The sequence below is a fragment of the Canis aureus genome, chromosome 25 (genome assembly GCF_053574225.1).
Source record: "Canis aureus isolate CA01 chromosome 25, VMU_Caureus_v.1.0, whole genome shotgun sequence".
NCBI lineage: Eukaryota > Metazoa > Chordata > Mammalia > Carnivora > Canidae > Canis > Canis aureus.
In genome coordinates this window covers 26,788,326-26,814,945 of record NC_135635.1, presented here as the reverse complement: position 1 = coordinate 26,814,945, position 26,620 = coordinate 26,788,326, and the positions used below count along the sequence as shown (strand labels likewise).

Below are 26,620 nucleotides of genomic sequence, written 5' to 3'. Positions count from 1 at the left end.
GGAGAGAAATGCTGTTTGTCAAGAAAGTCTCCCAAAAGGTAATTTTAAAAGAGTAGCACTGTGCTAGAAGGAGAATTCTCTGTACCAAAAAAAATGTGTAAGGCTCAATTCAACTAAATATGAATTTATTAAATGTTCATTATGTACCTGGCTCCCAGCTGGATGCTCTGGGAGAGTGAACAAGATACATTCCTTACCTAATGTCTACAATCAGGGAACAAAATAAAGAAAACAAAGATGCAGAGGTAACTGTGGTATTTTATTTTTTAAATTTCAGCTTTATTGAGGTACACTTGACATATAAAATTTTAAGGTATTTGAAGTGTACATTGTGGTGATTTGACATACATATACATTGTGAAATGATTCATTATGATTTCCCCACTGTAAAAGGATTAACGATGATATCTTTATCTAAATGTTTCATTAAATGAAAGTAAGTGTACAAAAGGTACCCTTTGTTTCCCTCACTTCATCTTTACATGTGGAGGGGCTTTAGCTAGAGCTTTGGTTTTCAAAGTGGGATCCCTGGACTCTTAGGGAGCATGACCAGGTATTAGCATCACCTGGCAACTTGTTAGAAGGACAAGTTCTGGGCCCCACCCAGACCTACTGAATTCCAAATGCTGAGGACCAGCGATCTGTGGTCTCACAAGTCCTCCAGGTGACGTGGCACTTGCTAAAGTTTGAGCACCACTGGATAGAGTACTATTCCTGGCCTCTTTCCACCCACCCCTTACTGTGACTTTGATTAGTGAATTGAAGAGACATGCCCAGCTCAGCCCCTTCTAGTTTTTTGTTGGATTCCTTTTTAAATCTAATTTTATGAGAAAATCTAATAAAAGCAGACTCTCCTGTGATGGGGGGCAGGGGTGGTCAGCACTACTTGTGATGAGGATTAAGTGTCTCATTTAGTGATGTGGGATTAGCAAGCCAATTAGGCTGCATATCTAAAGCTGATGGTTTAGTCATCTGTCTCAACGTCTGGGTTATATCAATTTGTTCCAAACATAGGAGGGAGAAATGGGTGCTATTTACTGTACCTCTACAGCTCTGACAATGGGTTGTAGGGAAAAATGGACACAATGTAGGTTCAGATCACTTACAGTAGAGAGACCTAGTTGAGAGAATAACAGGACAGAAGAACCAGAGGAATTCCCAGAATTTTTCAAGTAAATGGAACTTTAGAAATCAATTCTGACTTCTCATGTTACAGGTAAGTAAGCAAAGTATGGAAGGAACTGAGGGGCTTGCTCAAGTTCACAATCCTAGTTAACAGTGGAAACCAGACCAGAACCTGACTCTCAGCTGTGCACTTTCTGAGCAGGTGGACCAAAGTAGACAACAGCAGAGAAACTTGAAAATCCAAAAATGCAAATATGGCTAAGAAGGAGAAACAACCCTAGGTTTTCAGCACTGGTAGTGGGTTCAAGGCCAAAGTGCTTTGTGTCCAAAGGAAAGTTCTGCTCCAATCTACATGTGCATGTTCTGTTGTCCCCTCACACAGCCATTTCTCAGTCTACACAGCCTGCTAGGTATGTTCTGAACACTGCTTCTTTTTCCTGTGCTTTTTGTAGTGATTTTCTCTCTGCCTATAATCTCTCCCTCCTGCCCACATGTGGCAAAATCCTATCTATCTATGGAGATTGCCAACTCAAATGCTGTTCCTTTACAAAGTCTTCTCTGATTTCACCAGCCAACTCTTACCACTGTGCCAGCAGCAAATGATCATCCTCCACTTTGAATTCCCAAGACACTTTATTTGTATATTACTTTTTAAAAAATTTTTTATTTATTTATGATAGTCACACACACACACACACACACAGAGAGAGAGAGAGAGAGAGAAGCAGGCTCCATGCACCGGGAGCCTGACGTGGGATTCGATCCCGGATCTCCAGGATCGCCCTGGGCCAAAGGCAGACCCCAAACCGCTGCACCACCCAGGGATCCCTGTATATTACTTATGAAAGCACTTTCTACTTTCTGCTACTCTATGCTTTACCCATTGCATTAGAATATAAACTCCTTAATGATAGAGGCCATATTTCATCTTTTTTTTTCTTTTTCTCTTTTTTGTCTTTATTTTTCATTGAGATATAATTAACATAGTGTTAATGTGTACAATATGATGTGTACAATATGATGATTCAACAATTCCACGTGTTTCTCAGAGTTCATTGGGATAAGTTTACTCTTACTTTCTTAATCTGTTTCACCCATCCCCTTACCCACCTCCACTTTGGCAACCACCAGTTTGTTCCTTGTGTTTAGGAGTCTGGTGTGGTTTTTTTGTTTGTTTGTCTCTTTTCTATGTTTATTTTTTATATAAGAGTGAAATCATATGCCATTTGTCTTTCTCAGTATGATCTATTTCACTTCACATATACTGTCTATGTCTCTCTGTGTTATAAATGGTAAGATTTCATTCTTTTTATGGTTAGGTAGTATTCCCTTGTATGCATGTGTGTATGTATGTTTGTGTTCTTCTTTATCCATTCATCTGTCAATAGACACTTGGGTTGCTTCTATCTCTAATTGTAAATAATTCTACAATAAATATAAAGTGCATATATGTTTTTGAATTTGTGTAAGTACTTTAGCACAGCAAAGGAAACCATCAACAAAACACAAAGGGAACCTATAGAATGGGAGAAGATATTGGCAAATAATATATCCAATAAGGGGTAAATATCCAAAAGATATAAAGAACTTACACAACACTTGAGAAAAATCCAATTTAAAAATAGGCAGAAGACCTAAATAGACATTTTTCCAAAGACAAATAGATGGCCGACAGATACATGAAAAGATGCTCAGCATCACTAAATTTCAGGAAAATGTAAATTAAAACTATAATGAGATATCACTTATTACCTGACAGAATGTCTAAAATTAAAAAGATAAAAAAGGAACCCTTGTGTGTGTACAATTGTTGGGAATGTAAATTGGTGCAGCCACTGTGAAAAGAGTATCAAGTTTTCTCAAAATATTAAAAATAAGATTACCATATGATCCAGTATTTTCACTACTAGATATTTATCCAAAGAAAACAAAATTAATTTTTCTAATTTATTTGAATAATAATGTTTTAAAGCCAGTAAGCAGCTACAGACAGAATTGAAAGCAGACAGAAAAAAAAAAGAAATTAAAATACATCCTTCACTCCACAATAAATACAGAGCTCTATTAGTGTTCCTGCATCAACATGCCATGAGAGCCTTAGCTTTCCATTTGCTGAAGAGTACTTTCCATTAATGTGCAGGGGGACCAGAGTGCTTCAGGAGTAATGATGTCAAACCAAAGATGTCCCAACACTGCTGAGTTCAAGGTCTACAGTTTGGGCCCTAATCTCAGCGGGGCTATGCAACCAGGCTGTGATGGATCCCATATGTGAAGTAGATAACAAATCCAATCAGCATCCAGACACCAAGTAGGGCCCAGGTGCTAGCTCTCATCTGTATCATAAGGTAAACATTCAGAAAGATGCTCAGGAGTGGGAGGAGAGGCAGACCAGGTACCTTAAAGTGAAGGGGAGAGGAGCTCTGTGGTTGTCTCCAGATGACCCCAGTGATCCCAGTGATGAGCACCAGGAGCAGCACAACCACTGTGATCCACACTGGGTCTTGAGAAAGCAGACCTGGCCACTGGGTCAGCACCAGGCAGAGCAGAGTCAGCAGTAGAGCAAGCAGTGAGGAGCAAACAGAGACAACCCATCCAGAGAGTGCAGTGGGGGTGGAGCTGCCTGGAAAAAATAATTGGTGTAGAGTCAGCTTCTCTGCTGTAGGTCCATTCTCCTCCTGCATCTGTGCTCCATTTCCATCATGCTCTTCCTTCATCTGATCTTCACTTCCCCCATTCTTCCTCTCAGGCTGATACCTGACTATAAGAACACAAAAAGCCACTAGGGAGTAAGCTAGCAGGGTCCCAATTGACTTGAGGTGTAGAAGATCAGTGAGTCCCAAAAAGAATGCCATGATCGCTGCAATAATGCCAAAGATCACAGTGGCCATGATGGGAACATATATGCCAGTTTGGATCCTGGAAAGGACAGGGAAGAGGAGGCCATCCTGTGCCATCCTGTATATCAGCTGGCTTATGGGAAACATATAGCCCAAGAGATTGGCAGAAAGATTACATAGGAATCCAAAAGCTACAACATAGTAGGCAGGGGCCCAGCCAATATGGAAAAATGCCTCAGGCAAGGTGCTCCCAGGTCGGAGCTGGTAGTAAGGCACCATAAGTGTAAGTGATGCAGAGACACCAAAATATACCAAAATGGAGATGAGCAATGAAATCACAATGCCCATGGGGATAGAACGCTGGGGATTCTTTGCTTCTTTAACTCTGGTAACAATGTTGTCAAAACCTATAAAAGCATAGAAACAGTTAGCTGATCCAAGGAGAATCCCCTGGAAGCCAAAAGGCACGAATCCTCCAGAGCCCAGAGGGCCCAAGCTAGAGGTGTCATTGAGTCCAGCTTTTATGTAGTCCTCTTCTGTGAGCTTCCAGTTGTGCAGGTCCCCCCTAATGAAACCAGAGAGGATGAAAAAACCGAGAACCAAAAGGTTCACCAATGTGACCATGTTGGTAAACATTACCAACTCCCTAGCCCTCAAGGTCAGCAATCTGACAAGTAAAAACAAAAGGCCCACAACAAAGAAGCCTAGAATCTCTGCAAGCACCTGAGGAATATGCAGTAAGATGCTTTCACGCAGGGTCTGAGAGATCTGGTTCCCAAAGAGGTTGTCAAAAGTTAAGAGCCAGGCAAAGAGCGCAGTAGCTGTACCAGCAACATTGGAGAAGATGAAGATCCAGCCAATGATGAAAGCCCAGAGTTCACCTATAGTGATATAGGTGTAGAGATATGCAGAGCCAGCATGAGGAACCCGGACACCAAACTCTGCATAGCACAGCCCAGTCAACATAGAAGATAGGCCGGCCACCAAAAAGCAGATCACAATGGATGGTCCTGCTTGATCTCGAGCCACCTCACTAGCTATGACATACACAACTACACCGATTGTGCAGCACACACCAAGGGCCACTAAATCCAGTGTGGTCAGTCTTCCAGCGGGGGCAGTCTCAGCCCTCTCTTTCTTCAGTGTAAGTCTGCGTACTAGTTTTTGACCAAATCTGCGAAGGGCCTGACACAGCATTCTAGCTAGAATTGAAGAGGATTCCAGGGTCAGGGAGCTGTAGCAAGTGCAGGAGTGGAGAGTCTCAGATCAGGTTCAGTGAGGCTGAGTTAAGCGGAGTTGGGTTGGGGTTGCTGAGTTCCACTGCTCAGGCTTCACATCTGCTGCTTCATATTCCATCTGGCCCGTGCTGTCTCTCCATAATGCCTAAGTAAACAATAAATATTTACTGAACAGTTGTGTTCAACCAATGCTCAGAAGTCACAAGCCATATGTTGCAGCCCAAATATCACAGAAACTGACACCAAGAGACATCATAGAGAAATTAACTGGCTTTCCCCCAGAAAAGTGTCAGATGCTTTCCTACATTCTCCTGTTTTGCATGCTACATGACATAATCCTATTTGAGTTCGTCCAACTGCTTTTTTTAAATAAATTAATTTTTTATTGATGTTCAATTTACCAACATACAGAATAACACCCAGTGCTCATCCTGTCAAGTGTCCCCCTCAGTGCCCCACCCCCCGCCCTCTTCCCCTCCCACCACCCCTAGTTCATTTCCCAGAATCAGGAGTCTTCATGTTCTGTCTCCCTTTCTGATATTTCCACACATTTCTTCTCCCTTCCCTTATATTCCCTTTCACTATTATTTATATTCCCCAAATGAATGAGAACATATAATGTTTGTCCTTCTCCGACTGACTTACTTCACTCAGCATAATACCCTCCAGTTCCATCCACGTTGAAGCAAATGGTGGGTATTTGTCATTTCTAATGGCTGAGGAATATTCCATTGTATACATAAACCACATCTTCTTTATCCATTCATCTTTCGTTGGACACCGAGGCTCCTTCCACAGTTTGGCTATCGTGGCCATTGCTGCTAGAAACATCGGGGTGCAGGTGTCCCGGCGTTTCATTGCATTTGTATCTTTGGGGTAAATCCCCAACAGTGCAATTGCTGGGTCGTAGGGCAGGTATATTTTTAACTGTTTGAGGAACCTCCACACAGTTTTCCAGAGTGGCTGCACCAGTTCACATTCCCGCCAACAGTGTATGAGGGTTCCCTTTTTTCTCCGCATCCTCTCCAACATTTGTTGTTTCCTGCCTTGTTAATTTTCCCCATTCTCACTGGTGTGAGGTGGTATCTCATTGTGGTTTGATTTGTATTTCCCTGATGGCAAGTGATGCAGAGCATTTTCTCATATGCATGTTGGCCATGTCTATGTCTTCCTCTGTGAGATTGCTGTTCATGTCTTTTTCCCATTTCATGATTGGATTGTTTGTTTCTTTGGTGTTGAGTTTGATAAGTTCTTTATAGATCTTGGAAACTAGCCCTTTATCTGATATGTCATTTGCAAATCTCTTCTCCCATTCTGTAGGTTGTCTTTGAGTTTTGTTGACTGTATCCTTTGCTGTGCAAAAGCTTCTTATCTTGATGAAGTCCCAATGGTTCATTTTTGCTTTTTTTTCTCTTGCCTTCGTGGATGTATCTTGCAAGAAGTTACTGTGGCCGAGTTCAAAAAGGGTGTTGCCTGTATTCTTCTCTAGGATTTTGATGGAATCTTGTCTCACATTTAGATCTTTCATCCATTTTGAGTTTATCTTTGTGTATGGTGCAAGAGAGTGGTCTAGTTTCATTCTTCTGCATGTGGATGTCCAATTTTCCCAGCACCATTTATTGAAGAGACTGTCTTTCTTCCAATGGATAGTCTTTCCTCCTTTATCGAATATTAGTTGCCCATAAAGTTCAGGGTCCATTTCTGGATTCTCTATTCTGTTCCACTGATCTATGTGTCTGTTTTTGTGCCAGTACCACACTGTCTTGATGACCACAGCTTTGTAGTACAGCCTGAAATCTGGCATTGTGATGCCCCCAGATATGGTTTTCTTTTTTAAAATTCCCCTGGCTATTCGGGGTCTTTTCTGATTCTACACAAATCTTAAAATAATTTGTTCTAACTCTCTGAAGAAAGTCCATGGTATTTTGATAGGGATTGCATAAAACGTGTAAATTGCCCTGGGTAACATTGACATTTTCACAATATTAATTCTGCCAATCCATGAGCATGGAATATTTTTCCATCTCTTTGTGTTTTCCTCAGTTTCTTTCAGAAGTGTTCTATAGTTTTTAGGGTATAGATCCTTTACCACTTTGGTTAGGTTTATTCCTAGGTATCTTATGCTTTTGGGTGCAATTGTACTTGGGATTGACTCCTTAATTTCTCTTTCTTCAGTCTCATTGTTAGTGTATAGAAATGCCATTGATTTCTGGGCATTGATTTTGTATCCTGGCACGCTACCAAATTGCTGTATGAGTTCTAGCAATCTTAGGGGGGAGGCTTTTGGGTTTTCTATGTAGAGTATCATGTCATCAGCGAAGAGGGAGAGTTTGACTACTTCTTTGCCAATCTGAATGCCTTTAATGTCTTTTTGTTGCCTGTTTGCTGAGGCTAGGACTTCCAGTACTATGTTGAATAGCAGTGGTGAGAGTGGACATCCCTGTCTTGTTCCTGATCTTAGGGGAAAGGCTCCCAATGCTTCCCCATTGCGAATGATATTTGCTGTGGGCTTTTCATAGATGGCTTTTAAGATGTCCAGGAAAGTTCCCTCTATCCCTACACTCTGAAGAGTTTTGATCAGGAATGGATGCTGTATTTTGTCAAATGCTTTCTCTGCATCTAATGAGAGGATCATATGGTTCTTGGTTTTTCTCTTGCTGATATGATGAATCACATTGATTGTTTTATGAGTGTTGAACCAGCCTTGTGTCCCGGGGATAAATCCTACTTGGTCAAGGTAAATAATTTTCTTAATGTACTGTTGGATCCTATTGGCTGGTATCTTGTTGAGAATTTTTGCATCAATGTTCATCAGGGATATTGGTCTGTAATTCTCCTTTTTGGTGGGGTTTTTCTCTGGTTTTGGAATTAAGGTGATGCTGGCCTCATAGAACGAATTTGGAGGTACTCCATCTCTTTCTATCTTTCCCAACAGCTTTAGTAGAATAGGTATGATTTCTTCTTTAAACGTTTGATAGAATTCCCCTGGGAAGCCATCTGGCCTTGGACTCTTGTGTCTTGGGAGGTTTTTGATGACTGCTTCAATTTCCACCCTCGTTATTGGCCTGTTCAGGTTTTCTATTTCTTCCTGTTCCAGTTTTGGTAGTTTGTGGCTTTCCAGGAATGTGTCCATTTCTTCTAGATTGCCTAATTTATAGGCGTATAGCTGTTCATAATATGTTTTTAAAATCGTTTGTATTTCCTTGGTGTTGGTAGTGATCTCTCCTTTCTCATTCATGATTTTATTAATTTGAGTCTTCTCTCTTCCTTTTAATAAGGCTGGCTAATGGTTTATCTATCTTATTAATTCTTTCAAAGAACCAACTCCTGGTTCTGTTGATCTGTTCCACAGTTCTTCTGGTCTCGATTTCGTTGAGTTCTGCTCGAATTTTAAGTAACTCTCTTTTTCTGCTGGGCGTGGGGTCAATCTGCTCTTTTTTCTCTAGCTCCTTTATGTGTAAGGTTAGCTTTTGTATTTGAGTTCTTTCCAGTTTTTGAATGGATGCTTGTATTGCGATGTATTTCCCCCTTAGGACTGCTTTTGCTGCATCCCAAAGATTTTGAACGGTTGTATCTTCATTCTCATTAGTTTCCATGAATTTTTTTAATTCTTCCTTAATTTCCTGGCTGACCCTTTCATCTTTTAGCAGGATGGTCCTTAACCTCCACGTGTTTGAGGTCCTTCCAAACTTCTTGGTGTGATTGAGTTCTAATTTCAAGGCATTATGATCTGAGAATATGCAGGGGACGATCCCAATCTTTTGGTATCAGTTCAGACCTGATTTGTGACCCACTATGTGGTCTATTCTGGAGAATGTTCCCTCTGCACTTGAGAAATATGTGTATTCAGTTGAGTTTGGATGTAAAGTTCTGTAGATATCTGTGAAATCCATCTGGTCCAGTGTATCATTTAAAGCTCTCGTTTCTTTGGAGATGTTGTGCTCAGAAGACCTATCGAGGGTAGAAAGAGCTAGATTGAAGTCACCAAGTATAAGTGTATTATTATCTAAGTATTTCTTCACTTTGGTTATTAATTGGTTTAAATATTTGGCAGCTCCCACATTCAGGGCATATATATTGAAGATTGTTAAGTCCTCTTGTTGGATAGATCCTTTAAGTATGATATAGTGTCCGTCTTCATCTCTCACTACAGTCTTCGGGGTAAATTTTAGTTTATCTGATATAAGGATGGCTACCCCTGCTTTCTTTTGAGGACCATTTGAATGGTAAATGGTTCTCCAACCTTTTATTTTCATGCTGTAGGTGTCCTTATGTCTAAAATGAGTCTCTTGTAGACAGCAAATAGATGGGTCCTGCTTTTTTATCCAGTCTGAAACCCTGCGCCTTTTGATGGGGTCATTAAGCCCGTTCACGTTCAGAGTTACTATTGAAAGATATGAGTTTAGTGTCATCATGATATCTATTCAGTCCTTGTTTTTGTGGATTGTTCCACTGAACTTCTTCTTAAAGGGGAATTTTAAGAGTCCCCCTTAAAATTTCTTGCAGAGCTGGTTTGGAGGTCACATATTCTTTCAGTTCCTGCCTGTCTTGGAAGCTCTTTATCTCTCCTTCCATTTTGAAGGAGAGCCTTGCTGGATAAAGTATTCTTGGTTGCATGTTCTTCTCATTTAGGACCCTGAATATATCCTGCCAGCCCTTTCTGGCCTGCCAGGTCTCTGTGGAGAGGTCTGCTGTTACCCTAATACTCCTCCCCATAAAAGTCAGGGATTTCTTGTCTCTTGCTGCTTTAAGGATCTTCTCTTTATCTTTGGAATTTGGAAGCTTCACAATTAAATGTCGAGGTGTTGAACGGTTTTTATTGATTTTAGGGGGGGATCTCTCTATTTCCTGGATCTGAATGCCTGTTTCCCTTCCCAGATTAGGAAAGTTTTCAGCTATGATTTGTTCAAATACATATTCTGGCCCTCTGGCCCTTTCGGCGCCCTCGGGAACCCCAATTAAACGTAGGTTTTTCTTCCTCAGGCTGTCGTTTATTTCCCTTAATCTATCTTCATGGTCTTTTAATTGTTTGTCTCTTTTTTCCTCAGTTTCCCTCTTTGCCATCAACTTGTCTTCTATGTCACTCACTCGTTCTTCCACCTCGTTAACCCTCGTCTTTAGGACTTCTAGTTTGGATTGCATCTCATTCAATTGATTTTTAATTTCAGCCTGATTAGATCTAAATTCTGCAGTCATGAAGTCTCTTGAGTCCTTTGTGCTTTTTTTCTAGAGCCACCAGTAGCTGTATAATAGTGCTTCTGAATTGGCTTTCTGACATTGAATTGTAATCCAGATTTTGTAACTCTGTGGGAGAGAGGACTGTTTCTGATTCTTTCTTTTGAGGTGAGGTTTTCCTTCTAGTCATTTTGCTCAGTGCAGAATGGCCAAAAACAAGTTGTATTGGGAAAAGGAGAAAAAGAAAAAGAAGGAAAGAAAAGAGAAAAAGAAGAAAGAAAAAAAGGAAGAAAAAAAGAAAAAAGAAAAAGAGAAAGAAAAAGAATGAAAGGAAAAAAGGGTGGGGGAAGCAAACAGAAATCAAAAAGCAAAAAAACAAAACAAAACAAACCACGGGGGAGTATCTTCTGATTCTGTATACTTTAAGTCCCTTGACTTCCCCTGGAACTTGTCCGTCTAGCTGGTCTTCTGGGGCAGGGGCCTGTTGTGCTGATTTTCAGGTGTTAGCACTTTGGGGAGCTGCTCTGCCCCCTGCCTGGTGCTGGGCTCAGTGGGGGTTGTTTACCCCGTGAGGCCCCAGGAGGAACAACCCCAGTGGCTGCGGCAGCTCTGGAGCCCTTGAGTCAGCCCCCGCAGGAACTCCTGAGCTCTCAGTCTGCAGGGCCTGGAGGCTCCGGGGCGGGGCCGCTGATCTGCTCAGCTGGGGCAGGAGCGTCCTCGCTGTCCTGGGCCCTCCCGGCCTCTGCCTGTCCCGGGGGAGGCCGGATCCTGTGCTGTGTCCCGGCGCCCTGTGCTCCGGGGCCTGCGCTGTTGGATTTGCGCTCCCTCCCCGCAGCCCCCTCTGCAGAGCCGCCGCCCGAGCCCCCCCCCCCCAGCTGCTCCCGCCCCGCAGCCCCCTCCGCGGAGCCGCCCCCGAGCCCCCCCGAGCTGCTCCGGGTCCCGCCGTGCGCGCTGCAGCCCTTAGGGAGCTCGGCGCACTCTCCCGGGGCGCAGGTGTCTGTTAGTGTCCCCGGGAGCCCGAGGGCATCCCCGCCCTCCTGGGTCCTGCTCCAACTCCCCGCGAGCCCCTTTCCGCCCGGGAAGGTTGGTGCAGCTCCTGCTTCTCCGGGACGGGGCTCTCCTGTCCTGGGGACACTCGCCCCGGCCTTACCCCTGCTCCTCGTGGGGCCCCTCCTCCTTGGATGCCTTTTGTTTCTTTATTTCTTTTTTCCCAGTCTTCCTACCTTGATAGAAGCGCGAACTCTTCTCACTGTAGCCGAATTCGTAGATTTTTCAGGATGATTTGAAGGTTATTTAGGTAATTTGGTGGAGACAGGTGATTTGGGGACCCTACTCTTCCGAGTTCGTCCAACTCCTATACATACCTTCATGTACCAATTAAGCTGTAAGATACAACAGGACATGAATGTATTGTGCAAGAATTCACATGCACAGTGGTGTGCTTGAGCATGAGTAATGACACACTAATTCATGGGCTAACAGGCATGGTTGCAATTGCAGAATCTTTTTAAAAATATCATCTGAGGGTAAAATACAAATATTGGTATCTTGGTCTTAAAACTCTTAGCCATAATATCAGTTAGCCAAGGTCATATGGAAATTTGTCCCCCTTTCTCTGCATTTTGCCTCAGCCATTCAGCTGTACTGATGGCCAAGAATGTACAGACCACCCCTTCCCTTTACACACCTAGACCCATGGGGGTGCTGTGAACATAGAGGAGGAGGGAAAAGGGGACAGGGTCTTCATAACCACCTGCAAGAAGGAGAAGACCAGGCTGCCTGGGAAGGAAACCCTGGAGAAATAGGGGTAGCTGCTGACCCAGGGTCTATGGATGAAAAGACAGAGGTGCCAAGAAGGTGGTTTTTTGAATTCTGACATTCAAAACACCTCACCCAAAGCACCCAGACAAAAATTCACTATAGTTATGTTTACAGTTATGAGTATGTGAACCATAGGGAGAAAGAAATAAGTGATCTAGCTCAGTAGCTCACAACCTAAACAATACCTTCTGTCTCCTCCCTCTCTGGGCTACAGGAGAGAAGGTGAGCTCACTTCTACAGACAGTCTCCTTACTGGCCACACTACGCTCTATACACACCCTGTGCCATCTGTGATGTCAGCTACCACAGGCCTGGAGAATCTTCCCTGCTCTGTGAGCCTATATTAAAACATGCACTTGTAACTCCCTATTAGTTTTTCATGTGGAGTTATTTTTAACTCGCTCAAACCATGCTTTCAATATGCTAAATGTTTTCCTAGTGAAGGAACTGGCATGAGGTTCCACCTTCTCCCTACTCCCCTGCTACTACTGAAATGGTTCCCTCCTCAGGGAAGAAAGGCTCTAGAAGAACAAATCACAGTGATCCCCCAGAAATGAGTAGTGGAGAACAGAGAAAACAAAGTCATGTAACCCCCACTTACCTCCCTGCTTAGGCTTTGGTTTGAGATAATTTTAGGAAATGCTGTCAGAGGTTTCTAAAGACAGAAATAAAGTCAAAACTGAAAAAAAAAACACTGAAAAATATTTTCTATAGATGATCAAAAGGAAGACTTGGGTTATGGGTCAGCCCTTCTGTCTACAAATCCAAATCCATCTAGACTCTTTATTTGCCATTCACCAGTTCTCGTATTATGATTTACCAACAAACGTGAAATAGATAAGGAGGGTCAGTTCTTAACTCATGGAATCTTTCTACACTATAAATGTGATTGAAGTGTCCCCCACCGACCCCCAGGCTTCAGACCCTTCCGTGGTTCCCACTGCTTTTCCTTCATAGTCCTTCCTTCCTTCATCATCTGACCTGTGCTCATTCTTCCAGCCTCACTTTCTGCTCAGTTCCTGCTCCAGCTGTGAAATTCAGCACTCACCCTGTTCCCTCGCCTCTACTGCCCTCTTGACCACTTTACTTACCTACCCTGTCCCCACTTCTCTTTCAGTTCCCAGTTCAAGAGTGCTTCCTCAGGAAGCCTCCCCTGACCCTTAGGCTGTCCTTCCTATGTGCTCTCATAGCACCTGCACTTCCCCCATGTGCCATTTATCCTAATGTATTCAAACTGCAGGTCAGCTGCCTGTCTCCTCCATCAGACTGTGAGTTAGGTGCTCAAAAATATTTGTTGAAAAATGACCAACACTGAGAAGAGAAACCCGAAAGAGCACATAATCCAGAATTTCTATCTACTTGAATTTGAGATACATACTTTGTAGCCAGGAAACCTTTATAAACCTGGATCAGGTAAATATATAGATGGTATTTCCTTCCTTTAGAAGGCAAGAAAAATGAAAAATGTGAAGGGAAAAAACCAACTGTGATGAAACCTTGAACATACATCACTCATGGCAGCTATAAGCCACACAAAGGTGATAAAGAATTGTTTGCCTTTGAGGACACCTGTTTTAAAAATATCAGGATGTCTTGGGTTATAGGCAATCAATCATTCATGCCCAGTTAGAGAATTTCTACTGTTTGAAGGCATCACGCTCAGGCCCTATAATCCAGGTAGGATGTCCTAATGCAGAGGTTCCCACTTCGGGGAACAGAATCAGGCATAATAAAGATACCTGGGGAACATTTTCAAACTTCCTATCCTCTCCCTCTGGAGATTCTTGTATGTTAACCTTGTACTTTGCATGGCTGCTCTAAACCACCCAACTGATAAGACATTGTCCTCAAATTCAAAGGAAAGAGTTTCTAAAAGCTTCCTTCACAGAGAGGCAGCACAGCTGAGTAGTTAGGAGTAACTAACTACTGCTCTGCAGGTAGATGATTCAGGTTCAAATCTCAACTCAACCTATAGCTGGTGACTCTGGACAAGTTAGTTAACCTCTCAGAACTTTAGATTCCACAATAGTCAAGTGGGAGTAAAAGTAAATCCCTCCTAGTGTAGTTGTTAGGAGTAAGTGAAATGATGCCTGTAAGTACGTAGCTCAGTGCCTAAAAATATGGACTTAATATCATCTCTCTTTTTGCACTTAATATAATCTACCTAATATTTAATATTGAAATCTGATCTAAAATGCCCACATGTGGGATGCCCGGGTGGCTCAGCGGTTAAGCATCTGCCTTCAGCTCAGGGCATGATCCTGGAGTCCCAGGATCAAGTCCCACATCAGGCTCCCTGCATGGAGCCTGCTTCTCCCTCTGCCTGTGTCTCTGCCTCTCTCTCTCTCTCTCTCTCTCTCTCTCTGTCTCTCATGATTAAATAAATAAAATCTTTAATAAAATAAAATAAAATAAAATAAAATCCTCAAACGTTGATACGTAGTCTTTATAAACATCTAGTTTCAAAATCGTCCACTAAAACCTCAAGCCTGTTAGCTAGCCCTCATGAGACAATGAAATTAGTTTTATTCTATATAATTTGCCCTTAAACTCCAAGGACTCTAACTACACACCCTCATAATATGCTGGTGCTAAACATGTGGGGATCCTAGGCTCACTGGGTTAGACCAGGAATATAATAATAATAATAATAATAATAATAATAATAATAATAATTAGTTTTTTTGCCTCTGGTTGCCTCATCTTATTTATGGAAGAGGCAGTGCTGGGTACTATAGAGGAAAAAGCAATGATCATTATGTCAGAAATACTGGATGTCATCCCTGGCCCTTCCCTGTGACCACATGAACTCAGGGAATTTGCTCACTCTCTCTAAGCCTCAGTCTCCTCATCCACAAGGGTCCTCACTGGATCAGCATGAGAATTCAGTGAGGAGATACAAACCATCACACACTGCTGGTGGGAGCAACACTAGGAACATTATCTGAAGTACAACCCCAGTGGAATTAAGAACACACACCCCTTCCCACTCCACAATCTCTCTCCCGGGTGTGCACCCCCCAGGAAACTCTCTCCTAAAGTCCATAAGGAGCCCATGTGAGCATGTTAATCACAGGACTATTTGTGGTGACAGGAAGTGGGAGTTGTGCCAGCATCTGTTGCTAGAGGAATATTTAGGTAAAATGTGCTTTGTGTGAACAATGAAATATTACACAGAGTCAGAAAGAATAAAGTAGATTTATAGGCAGCAACTTGGGTAGATCTTAAAAACAATGTTAGGTGGCAAAAGTAAAAGCAGAATGAGGTATACAGCACAATGCCTTTATTTTTTAGACTTTATTTATTTATTTATTTATTTATTTATTTATTTATTTATGAGAGAGCATGAGAGTGGGGAGGGGCAGAGGGAGAAGTAGACTCCCCACTAAGCAGGGACCCCAGTGGACACTTAGGGCTCAATCCCAGGGCCCTGGGATCATAACCTAATTTGAAGGCATATGCTTAATGGACTGAGACACCCAGGTACTCCTAGCATAATGCTTTTTATGTTCATTTAAAAGACAGCCAAAAAACATTGTATATTTGTCAAGGATGCAAATATATCTGCTTAAAATGTCACGACCTTCCTCTGCTCACAATCTTCCACTGGTTTTCCTTTCCATTCAGAGTAAAGCCAAAGTCTGCATTTACATTGACCTACAAAGTCCTACAGTATTTGCCACTGACCCAGCTACCTCTCAGCCTTCTGTTTCTCTCTCTTCCCACTTGTTTCTCTAGCTACTGGCCTCCTAACCAGGCAGGCCTCCTAACATACCATGCGAGAACCTACCTCAAGGCCTTTGTACTTGTTGTCCCCTATACCTGCATCCCTTCTAGCCCAGATATCCACATGGTGTTGCTCTCGGAACTGCATTTGGTGAAATAGCAGGATTGTTGGCATGGCCTTCCTGAATCCCCACATAGACAACTGCAGTCTGCTCCTAATCACCCACAACCTACCTATCCCTTCTTTTTTTTCTCTTAGCATTTGTCACTATTTAAGGTACTGAATGTTTTACTTATTTATTTCTTCATGATTTTTCTCACTCCATTAGAATATAAGCTCCATGAAAGCAGGACTTTTAAAAATGGTTTTGCTTCTGGCTGGACTCCCTGCATCTACAACTGTGCCTGACAGAGTTGGCACTGTATTTGATGAATGGTTGAATATATCTAACTACACATACAGAGCATAGACTAGAAGAGCACTTGTTACATACACTAAAGAAAGTGCCCCCACTGAGGAGGAGAAATGAGAATAGAGATAAGGGTGAAAGGGGAAAATAAAATGAATGGAAAAGGGGCCTGACAGGAAGTGATGGTGTGAACATGCCATGGTTGAGGGAGGGACTGACCCCATTCTGTGCATGGCAGGTTCCACACAGGAATTTCAGGAGATAATGTTGTGAGAGGATCTGGTACAGAGTCTGATAAATGACAAGCACTCAGTAGATTTAAATTGAAGGAGAACCAGAATCCTGTAATCACCAGGATATGGAGGATGCAAAGAAGGAACACCTGCTAGAAAGATGGTGAAGAATAAGGGAAGATGGGGCACCCCTCCTGCTAATTCCCTCTCAACCCATTTCCCTTTTCCCAATTACTCTTTCTCCTTCAGCTCCTTCAACTCTCTTTGGAGGCTCCTGTGGATGGCACTAAGGATGCTTGTACCATCTTTCCTTCTCTGGGAACTGTCCCCAGCAACCTACTTTTCAACAAAGAACAGTGATTCTTCACACTTGTTGAACCACAGACTCCTCTGAGGTTAGTTACCTAAAAAAAAATATCATACACTCTTCTGAAGTCCATCCTTGGACCTTGAGCAGGATCCCAAAGGAGGACAATCTGAATGGTGGGTCAGAGAGACTGGTAATGTTTTTAATAATTTCTGTTTACCACTGTGTTGTGCAATGTGGTCCTTGAGCTCTTCTCACTTTTACTGAAGATGAGGGAAAGTGGGCCAAAGATACAGTATGAAGATCCCAGAGAAACAACCCAAAGAACAAAACGTCTGGGAATTAAATAACCATATTTTATGATAAAATAAAAGCAAGCAGAACAAACAAACGAAGCAAACTTATAGAAGAGAAAGTAAACCCATGATTGCAAATCTTCAGAGAGCCTACCACAAATCCAGCTTAAAACAACACAGAGAAACATCATCATCAAATGACATGTTCAGAAATGCCTGTTCTTGTGCAATAATCTGCAATTATTCCAATGGCGTATAATCAGTCCAGACCTTCTGACCCAGCTGTCAAAGCCCTGTCCTATCTCCCCCTACCTTCAGCCCCATTACCTCTTTCCTTACTCAACTCCTCACATCCTGACTTACCTTTCCTAGGATGAGCCCGTGTCCTGAGTAAGTTACCTGCCCTGCCAGGGATGCCGTCCTCACTCCTTCTGTCCAGTCCTGACCCTCTCTTCAGCCCTCTTCTACAAAATTTCCCCATCCTGTACCTAGGAAGATTTTCCTAAGGCATCCTGACTGCTCTGCATCTCTAGCAATTACAGCACATAATTGATGCTCAGTTGAAAATTTTTCCCTGTCTGTTGGTGTCCTGGGTGTGTCACTTAAATTCCTTTATAGTCTAAAAGCTTCCAGAGGTCAGGGTCAGGATCCATATACCTCCTCTTCCTTCTGCATTCCACACTCCCATCTCCAAGCCTCACTACCATGGACAAGGATCTACTCATAACAGTAGCAAGCAACCCATTTAGGACAGAGAAAATGGATATATATGTATTAATACACTAATATGTCTTGAACGTCCTAGAAGGATCGGTTGGTTGGTTGGTTGGTTGGTTATTTATTTATTTATGTATTTATTTATTTATTTATGAAAGGACCAGACAGATGTAAACAGGAGATGAGAACATTCACCATCATGTATTTCAAGAGCATTCCCAAGAACATTTCCTAATGAGGGCCCTGGGCCTGTGAATCTCAGTTCCATTAGGAAACAGTCTCTCCCAAAGGAGGTGCTTCCTCAGGGGATGTACTTCAAGAAATGCAGAGAAGGGCCTGGGAACATGAAGCCAGCATGTATGAATTCCATAATGCTCTCAGCTCCCCCTATCTTTCTTCCTCTTCCCTATGTTTCTCCCCGTCTCTGAGGTCCTTTCAAACTCCAAACAAAAGTTCTATCCCTAGTCTCCAAGAAAAACTCCTGTCAAACCCAACACTCTACCCACCAAATTACAGGCTGTCTTGTTCTCCCAGCAAGCCCTTGCCCCACTCTCTTTTGTCCTGGAGGTCATTGTGTTCACTCCTCTGCCTCAGAGGAGTACTGCCCTCACTCTTGACCTTAGCTTTCAAAGCATTTTTCCAAGGCAGTAAATTTCACAGTTTCCATGGTAGGGAGTTAACACTCCCGTCCATCAGGAATTTGGCCTTGTAGCTCCTCCTGAAGAGCTTCAAAGATAGTTTGGATACCAGTTGCTTTGCTAGAAGTTTAATAAAGACTTGATAAGAAGGCTAATAAGGCTGTTCAATAATGATCTTCAAGTTCTTAAAGTTTCAGAGAAGTAGACTATAAACATAACATGTCCATAGATTAAAACAATCCCTTTGTATCCAAGCACAGATCCTCCTGATCCCAGAGTATACAAATTCTCTCTTTCTTCTAAAATTTCTAAACAGTGAAAACTCTAGAGCCAATCAAACCATTGCCTCCCAAACAATCAGGGATGAAGTTTTTGGATAGCTGGGCTTCTCCAGAGTTTCTGGACTTCTAAGTCAGCAGCCCTGGACTCCGGTAGAGGGCAGTCAGGAATACAAGAATAGGGCTTTGAGTTCAAGCCAAGAACTTTAAGTATAGTAAGTGGAGTATGTGTACACCAATACTTCCAAAGTGGAAACAAGTCAGCCTACATATGAAAAGGTACACAGAATAGAAACTACCATGAACAATGGGGCCAAGTCTTATACACAAGAGTAGAAAAGAATTAGTTAAAAGCAAATGAGAAATAGATTCTTCCCATTTTCTCTTCCTGTTTGTGCCTTCTCTCAAAGTCTGTGTCCAATCATGGTCATTCATTTATTCATTCAACAAATATACTGTTGCCCATTTATTCAGCACTGAAGATAAGCAAGGAAAAACACAAACATCCCTCCACTCCAGTTGCTTAAATTCCTGCAATAGGAAGCAAACAATAAACAACTAAGTTTGTTTGACTCTCCTTACCCAAGCATCTAAGGCCACACCTACATAGAGATATCTGATCTCTCCAGTATGCTCTCCTTGCTCCCTACTCTCCCCTCATTAATGTCCAGTGGTATAACTCATTGGCCTAGAGCTTTGCCCTTTTAGGTAAGTGGGTAGGTATAGTAGGTGGTGAGGTGGACCCCAGGAGCAGAGCTTCTGCTTAACAATGCTTTCAGCTTGCCTTTCCTTTGTTCCTACCCCAGCTAAGGCCTGAGGTTGAAAGAGTTGACTGGCCACAGCCAAGGAAGTACACCAGACTCTACAGCCCTCTTTGGTGAGGTTAGAGATCTGATACAAGAACTGAGGTTCAAGTCTCTTCCACCACAACAAAGCAGAAGTACAAAGGAAGTAAGTCAGCTAGACAAAACGCATTATCTGTGATATTTATGATTGTTCCAGTGTCATCCTCTTGATGTGCAACTACTGAACATACACACAACACAGAGTTTTATTATTTCCACTGCTTTACTTTATTTGGAAAATAAGTTACTTCATGTTTTGGCATCAGGCAACATGACTACATTTAAGGCTAGCCTACAGAAGGCAAGAATGTACAATAGTCAACTGATTGATGGTGGATAGAATAGGATTTCACTTGTTTCAGGAGATGAGGAAGTGTCCATGAAATGTTCTTAATATGGGCACCTGTGTGACTCAGTTGACTCTTAATTTTGGCTACAGATCTTGGGATAATGGAATTGAGCCCCAAGTTGGCTCCCCACTCAGCACGAGGTCTGCTTGAGACTCTCTTCCTCTCCCTCTACCCCTTTCCCAACTCATGCTTTCTCTCTCTCTCTCTTTCATAAACAAACTCTTTTTTTTAACAAACTCTTAAAAAAAAGAGAAATGTCCTTATATGATAAGCTCCCAGAGGAAAAAAAGATGTTACCATTTTTTCTTACTGTCTGTAGATACCTACATAGATGGGTTCGGTGTGCTTTGGGTTGTATCTGAAGTGAGAAATTGGATGGTCCCTCAAGTAGAATGCATAAAAGTTTCTAAGTGAGAAAGACTGGATTCAGTCTATAAAAAAAATCAGATTTCAACTAAGCATAGATGAATACAAAGGCAGATTCTAAATTAGAAAATTCAGGCACTGTAGTGATTCTTTGTGCATAAGAACTCAACCAAAAGCAACACTTTCAAATTTCCCCTAAATTATCAACATCACCACTATTACCCTAAAATCATCATGTACTCATTTACACACAGTGCAAAAGAATGGTGGCAAATAGAGAATTATCCTAGGTGGAACTTAGAATTAAGGGCATTTCATGAACACCTCTGCAGATGCCAAACTAAGTAAAAGATACATAAACTATGAACCAGGGATGGTATTCCTCAATCAGAAATTAACAGCCAATGCAAGGGCATGTCAAGATCCCAGATGGCTTCCTAGTTAATGGAAGTTAAGAGTAGTTAAGGACCTCATATTCCAGTGTTGGTGAGACTAGTGAGTATCTTCTGTGCACTGTGGGTTAACCTGAGAAGGTTGCATGAAAGAGCAACCTTATCCTGGAATTGTTCCTGGAACTATTGTATCCTGGAACTATTCCTAGGAAATATAAGTTCAAGCTACATTTTCAGCTTGGGCCTCCTTTACGCCTTCCTTCCATGCTCCCTATCAAACACAAATTCCACCACGCCTTGAACCAATAAATCCAGTTTGCCCAGCTACACAGATCCAGGTAAATGTATGCTAGAGATATTGATACAGACCTAGATATTAAGATATAATATTAATAATAATAACAATAATTCTCAGTCTTGGTCCATGAAGGAAAGAAAAAGAGAAACTGCTGCAGAAGTAATAAATGTGTAACTTCTCCGCTGGAGAGAGAGAGAAGTAAATATCAGATAGCTTTCCTGAAAGGTTGGAAAGAAAGCTGAAGTAACCAAATTCAGCTGATACTAAAGAAAATAAATATCCGAACTTATCTCCCAGAAGTCTTCTGAGAACAACCTCACCAAATAGATCACTTACCAGGCAACCTCCGCCTATGATCTTACTTTGTACTGTATTCTGTTTGCATGTGACTTGGAACAAACTTTTGTCTCCCTTCTGAAGTAAAAACTCCTTAAGGCAGAACCTTCTTTGTGGTTTCTCCATGAAGCTAAAAACCCTAATTCTGTAAGTAGCTATTACTAGGTGCAACTAAGACTTGAACTAAGGCATGGCAGTCCCCGAACTGTTTGCTCGTTAGATCCAGAGGAAACACAGCCACCACTTTCTACTCACCTATCTACCCTACCACCCCTGGCACTATGCCTCTTAAATCCCATCCTAGTCTGGCAGAGGCTGAGTTCCATGTCAATATATAAAACTCATCCTAATGCAGACTAACACACCCCAGACCAACGGCATGTAGACCAAATTTAAATAGTCAAATACAGACTAAAATCATGTAGATGGAGACCAAAATTATTTTGCTTCCTTCCCACAATATATCTATAGAGTCCCAGCAACATGCACACACTACACTAGTAAAATTGCACCATTATTTGGGTAAACAAGCAGATAGCCAGAGCTTCTCTAAAGACTATGTAGACACCGGGATCCCTGGGTGGCGCAGCGGTTTGGCGCCTGCCTTTGGCCCAGGGCGCGATCCTGGAGACCCGGGATCGAATCCCACATCGGGCTCCCGGTGCATGGAGCCTGCTTCTCCCTCTGCCTATGTCTCTGCCTCTCTCTCTCTCTCTCTGTGACTATCATAAATAAATAAAAATTAAAAAAAAAAGACTATGTAGACACCATACTATCTAGTATCATCCTGGGACATTTGTGAACAAGGCGGGATTTTCTCAGTCCCTCTGGGATAACTGCAGAAAGAGAGTTAAATGCAACGATCCTTGTTCTTGATTTGACACATTAATAGGTTTAGTTTCAGTCAGATTCTAGTTTTGGAAATTCTTAACATTTCTATCACACAAAACAAGACGATCAACTTGACAAATCAGAAAAGCCTGAGCTTCCGCTTTTAGAGGTCTTTGGAAACTAGACGGACTACTAGGAAGAATCAGAATAAGATATTCCAAACAGGAATCAGAAAGAGAGCTTGAAAAAGCCAGGAAAGGTTTGCAGTTAAGGAATTAGAAAGTGATATGATACGTTGATGTCAATAGTGAAGAGTGGTTTTTTTTTTTTTTAAAGATTTTATTTGTTTATTCACGAGAGACACAGAGAGAGAGACAGAGAGTCAGAGACACAGGCAGAGGGAGAAGCAGGCTCCATGCAGGAAGCCCAATGTGGGACTCGATCCCAGGTCTCCAGGATCAGGCCCTGGGCTGAAGGCGGCACTAAACCGCTGAGACACCCAGGCTGCCCTGAAGAGTGGTTTCTCCTCTACTTCCCTATATGATTCTCTACTCTACCCAACCCTGAATCCTGTCACTACAGAACACCTAAGAAAAGTCCTCAGGAGATGGGTGCCTGGATGGCTTAGTTAAGCATCTGACTCTTGGTTTTGGCTCATGTCACAATCTCAGGGTCATGAGATGGAGCCCTGAGTCAGGCTCCACACTGGTCATGGAACTTGCTTAAGATTCTCTCTTTTTCCCTCAGCCTCTCCCTTCTCCCCCACTTGCCTGTGCTCGCTCTCTCTCTCTCTCTCATATATACATATATATCTCCTCAGGATAAAGCAGTAGAAGAAAATCCATCTGCCTGCCCACCTTATTTTCCAAATTACAACTATGATGTAGGATGGCCTTTATCTAAAATGAGCACTGATCCATACCCACTATCTCTAAGAATTTTTACTTAAACAGCTTTGTTTTTTTTTCCCTCTAAAACCCTTCCTTTCCTTGTAAGCACAGAATCTAGAAATCCATCCAGTGGTCGCATCCATCAATGTACTCTGTCTCCTCGTTTAGACTAGCAGTTGTGAGTGGTCAGAATCCATGGCTCCTTCTTCCATGTACCTCCTCCCAATGAATACGCTCAGTAACACACTGCACACAGTGTGGCTTAGGAAAGGCTGACTATCTCTCTGGTTATCTTCTTTAATATCTTTAAATGTGTCCTTCTGTCCTCTGGGACTCAGCTATCTCTGTCTCTCTGTCCTCTCTCATCACAATGTACTTGGTCCTCTCCTAGGCCTAGGTAGCTGCTACACACTGCCATCTGCTTCCTTGGAAAGTAAATTCATTTTGCTTTGTTTTATTATAGAAAAGTCACAAGATCATTTGAGTCATATGAAAGTTGTATTGTGCCTTAAAGTCCTGAGTTCTTTTTTTTTTTGAGAAATACACAGAAATTTATTAGTAAAAGACTATATTCACAATAAAAATGTAAACTAAACAGAATAAATAAATATCCAGAAAGTCCTGAGTTCCTAATCAAATATAGATCCATTTGACTTCTCCACCAAAACCTGTCTGCCTCACCCCAGATCAGGCAACATAATCTATAACCTCTGCCACCACCTTTTCAGGGAGATGCTTTATCCCTCTTCCCTAGATCTTTCTAATCCCCTTTATAATTTCTCTGATAATAAAAAGGGGATGAAGGTATACCAAAAGAACATAATGCATAAATCATATGTATCAATTTGGAATACACTTGCTGAAGGAAATTGACCTTTCTACAGATTTTGTTTAAACTAGGTTAAAACAAATCTGCCTTCTGGAAGTACCTAACAGGTATCAATTGATAGTGGAGAGAAGTTGCCCAATGACTGCTAGAGGGCAAGAGAAAGACAACCTAGACATCAACATTTGCCACATCTGATCAATAAAACAGGTGTTGTATATGGATAAGTGTTGTGTGGGCTTCTGGTTTTGGGATACTGCCCATAGTGTACATGGCAGTGGGAAGAAGGGGGGGGGGAGAACAGTTTAAGACCCTAAGGACCTTTGAATTTAAAGAGTTGCAAATATGTTTTGTGGTAACAGCAAACTGCTTCTAGAAGACCCAGGAAGCCAGTCCTATTTCCAGTTTCTTTTCCAAGACTTTCTAGATCAATACATACGCCTATTATATACATAAAATTGATAGATTATAAGAGAAAGAACAGAGCCATCAAAACTCAAGGGTTTTTTTCATTTATTTATTTATCGCACTGGCTCATTTATAATATACTTGTAACCTCAGAGAAGCCTTCTTTTTTTTTTTTTTTTTTTTTTTGAGAAGCCTTCTTATAGATAGTGTTTTAAAGACCACTAGGCAGCCACACCCGAGGGGAACTTGGTAATCTTCCTCTTACAGCCTGACCTGGCCTAAAAATCAATCCCCAACACAAGTATTTTAAATTAGATAATAAAGATATGCAATAGCTTTGCAGCTGTAAAAGTAGATAGCTAGCTCCTTAAGCATGGAGGAAGATGACCTCAAATTCCTTTCTGGTGATGGGGGACCATCTTATTAAACTGGATCTGCTGTTTGGCAAAGTCTACAATGATGTCCTCCCTAAGAAGTTATGATACAGAAACTCAGAATCTCCAGTGAGACAGTGGGGCAAAACATGAAGGAGGCAGCAGAGCCAGGTGGGGGAACCCTCATTCCTTCAAAGAACATGTCTAAGCACACTGTGTGCTGGGCCCTGTGGGAGAGACAGAGATGAAGAAAGCAAACTGTCCACCAGGTCATAAAGGAAAGGGCAGGAAGGAGGGCAGGGAAAACAGGTGGGAGGATACTGGAGGAGAAGAACCAAGGAATAACCTCCCCTAAATCATATTTTCACCAGCAGAGTTGAGAACTTTTCTGGTCTGGAGGAGAACGGAGTGTAGGCCTCCAAATCACTCTAACTCCCACAGATAAGTTTATCTGCCCTTCCTAAATTCATTCACAAGGCTTCTGCTCTGCATCCCCCCAGTCTAAAGTCTAGCTCTGGTTCTAAGTAATACCATCTGCTCAAACCCCAAGGGCTTCACCAAGTAGCAGCCAAGCCTTTTTCCTCTCCGGCTCTGTCTTAGTTCTTGCCAAATCTATAAACACAAGAAATGACTTACCCATGGGCTTTTCTTGTCTCAGAGGAGAAAGACTTAAGAAGAAAGTTAGGGATAGGTAGGGAGCTTGCAGAGTGTTGGACTTGGACTAAAGCTTAGCTGGGCACTCAAGTAATTGGGGCTCTTCAAAGGCCAGCCCTTTGAGAGGCGGAGCCCTTTGGGAGGCGGGGCCCTTAGAAGGCAGGGCCCTGGCAAGACAGAATCTTCAGAAGTTTGGGACATTGGGAGGCAGGTACAAGGGAAGGGTAGAAAAGGGTGAAGGAAGTGTCTTAGTTGGAATCCTGGAGGAAGGCTAGAAGTGGGAATGGAAGACGAGTGGGCCCCTGCTGGGTGAGGAGGTGGACTGAAGGTTTAAATGGGGATTTCCTGGAGACATTGGATTTAAGATGTGATCTTAGGAGTAAACAAGCTTTGCCAGAGTCCTGGGTATGGAGGAGGTCCTGGTTGGCAGAAGGAGAAAATAGGGAGCCAGGTAGAGCCCAGCCTGTGGAGATTGGGAGGCCAGTCCCAGATCCAGCTGAAGAGCCCACTTAGCAGTCCTGTAAACAAGGACAGGAGAATCCTCCTCACCCCAGTTGCCCCTCCCAGAATCTCAGACAGGTTTCTCTACCAGTACCATCCATCCCAGCCTCCTCACCCATGTTTCCTATCACTCCAGGAATGAAACCAAAAGAGATCTTAAACTTCACCAGGATGGATTTCCTGAGACAGTCATTCAGCGTTCGGAGCATACCCTAGCTAAGTATGCATTGAACATTGTGCTAGTGGAAATAATGAAAGGGATATAATCCCTGCCTAGAGAACATCCTGCTCTAGATATTCAAATGTAGGGCTCTCAAGACCCTGAAACAGTGACCAAAAGAAGGTGCCTGCTCCTTTCTGGAACATTAATTTTGAAAGAGAGGAAAGACTTCTCAGAGATGGAGAAGGTAGTTTCTACTTAGACACCCAGAGCTGAATGCACATGTGATGGGCCCAAGAAGCCATGGGTCTCAAGGAAAGGGGGCACCGCTGCCTCTACTTGATACTGTGGTTGAGATTCTACTAAACCCTAAATTGTGTGCTTTAAGACTGGGGTGGAAGCAGAGGAAGGGGAGAGAAGGGTAGCAGTAGATCCCTAAAGAGACAGAATCTTTATTAACTATACAAAGAGATAGCATTGATCTTGGAACAGAAAGAAGTTCCCCAGATCTCAGATCTCAGGAAGAACCTCCACCTGAGGAAAACCTACAGATTCCACTGCCCCCACCCTAACACATCTCCAGGATGC

The 26,620-nt window shown here is 42.4% G+C and overlaps 1 pseudogene across 3 annotated transcripts in view; it reads right to left on the bottom strand.

Annotated features, from left to right (window-relative positions):
• Positions 1–246: 246 nt before the first annotated feature.
• The window catches only part of LOC144297116 (cationic amino acid transporter 3 pseudogene), a 153,139-nt pseudogene continuing 126,765 nt past the window's right edge, over positions 247–26,620 (bottom strand). For 2 of the 3 annotated variants that reach the window (XR_013364191.1, XR_013364193.1), the window contains exon 2: positions 247–5,345. The product of XR_013364191.1 is annotated as a cationic amino acid transporter 3 pseudogene, transcript variant X2 (transcript). Of the gene's footprint in view, positions 5,346–11,598; positions 11,632–26,620 lie in introns of those variants that run through there. The other variant, XR_013364190.1, reaches the window with a different exon arrangement.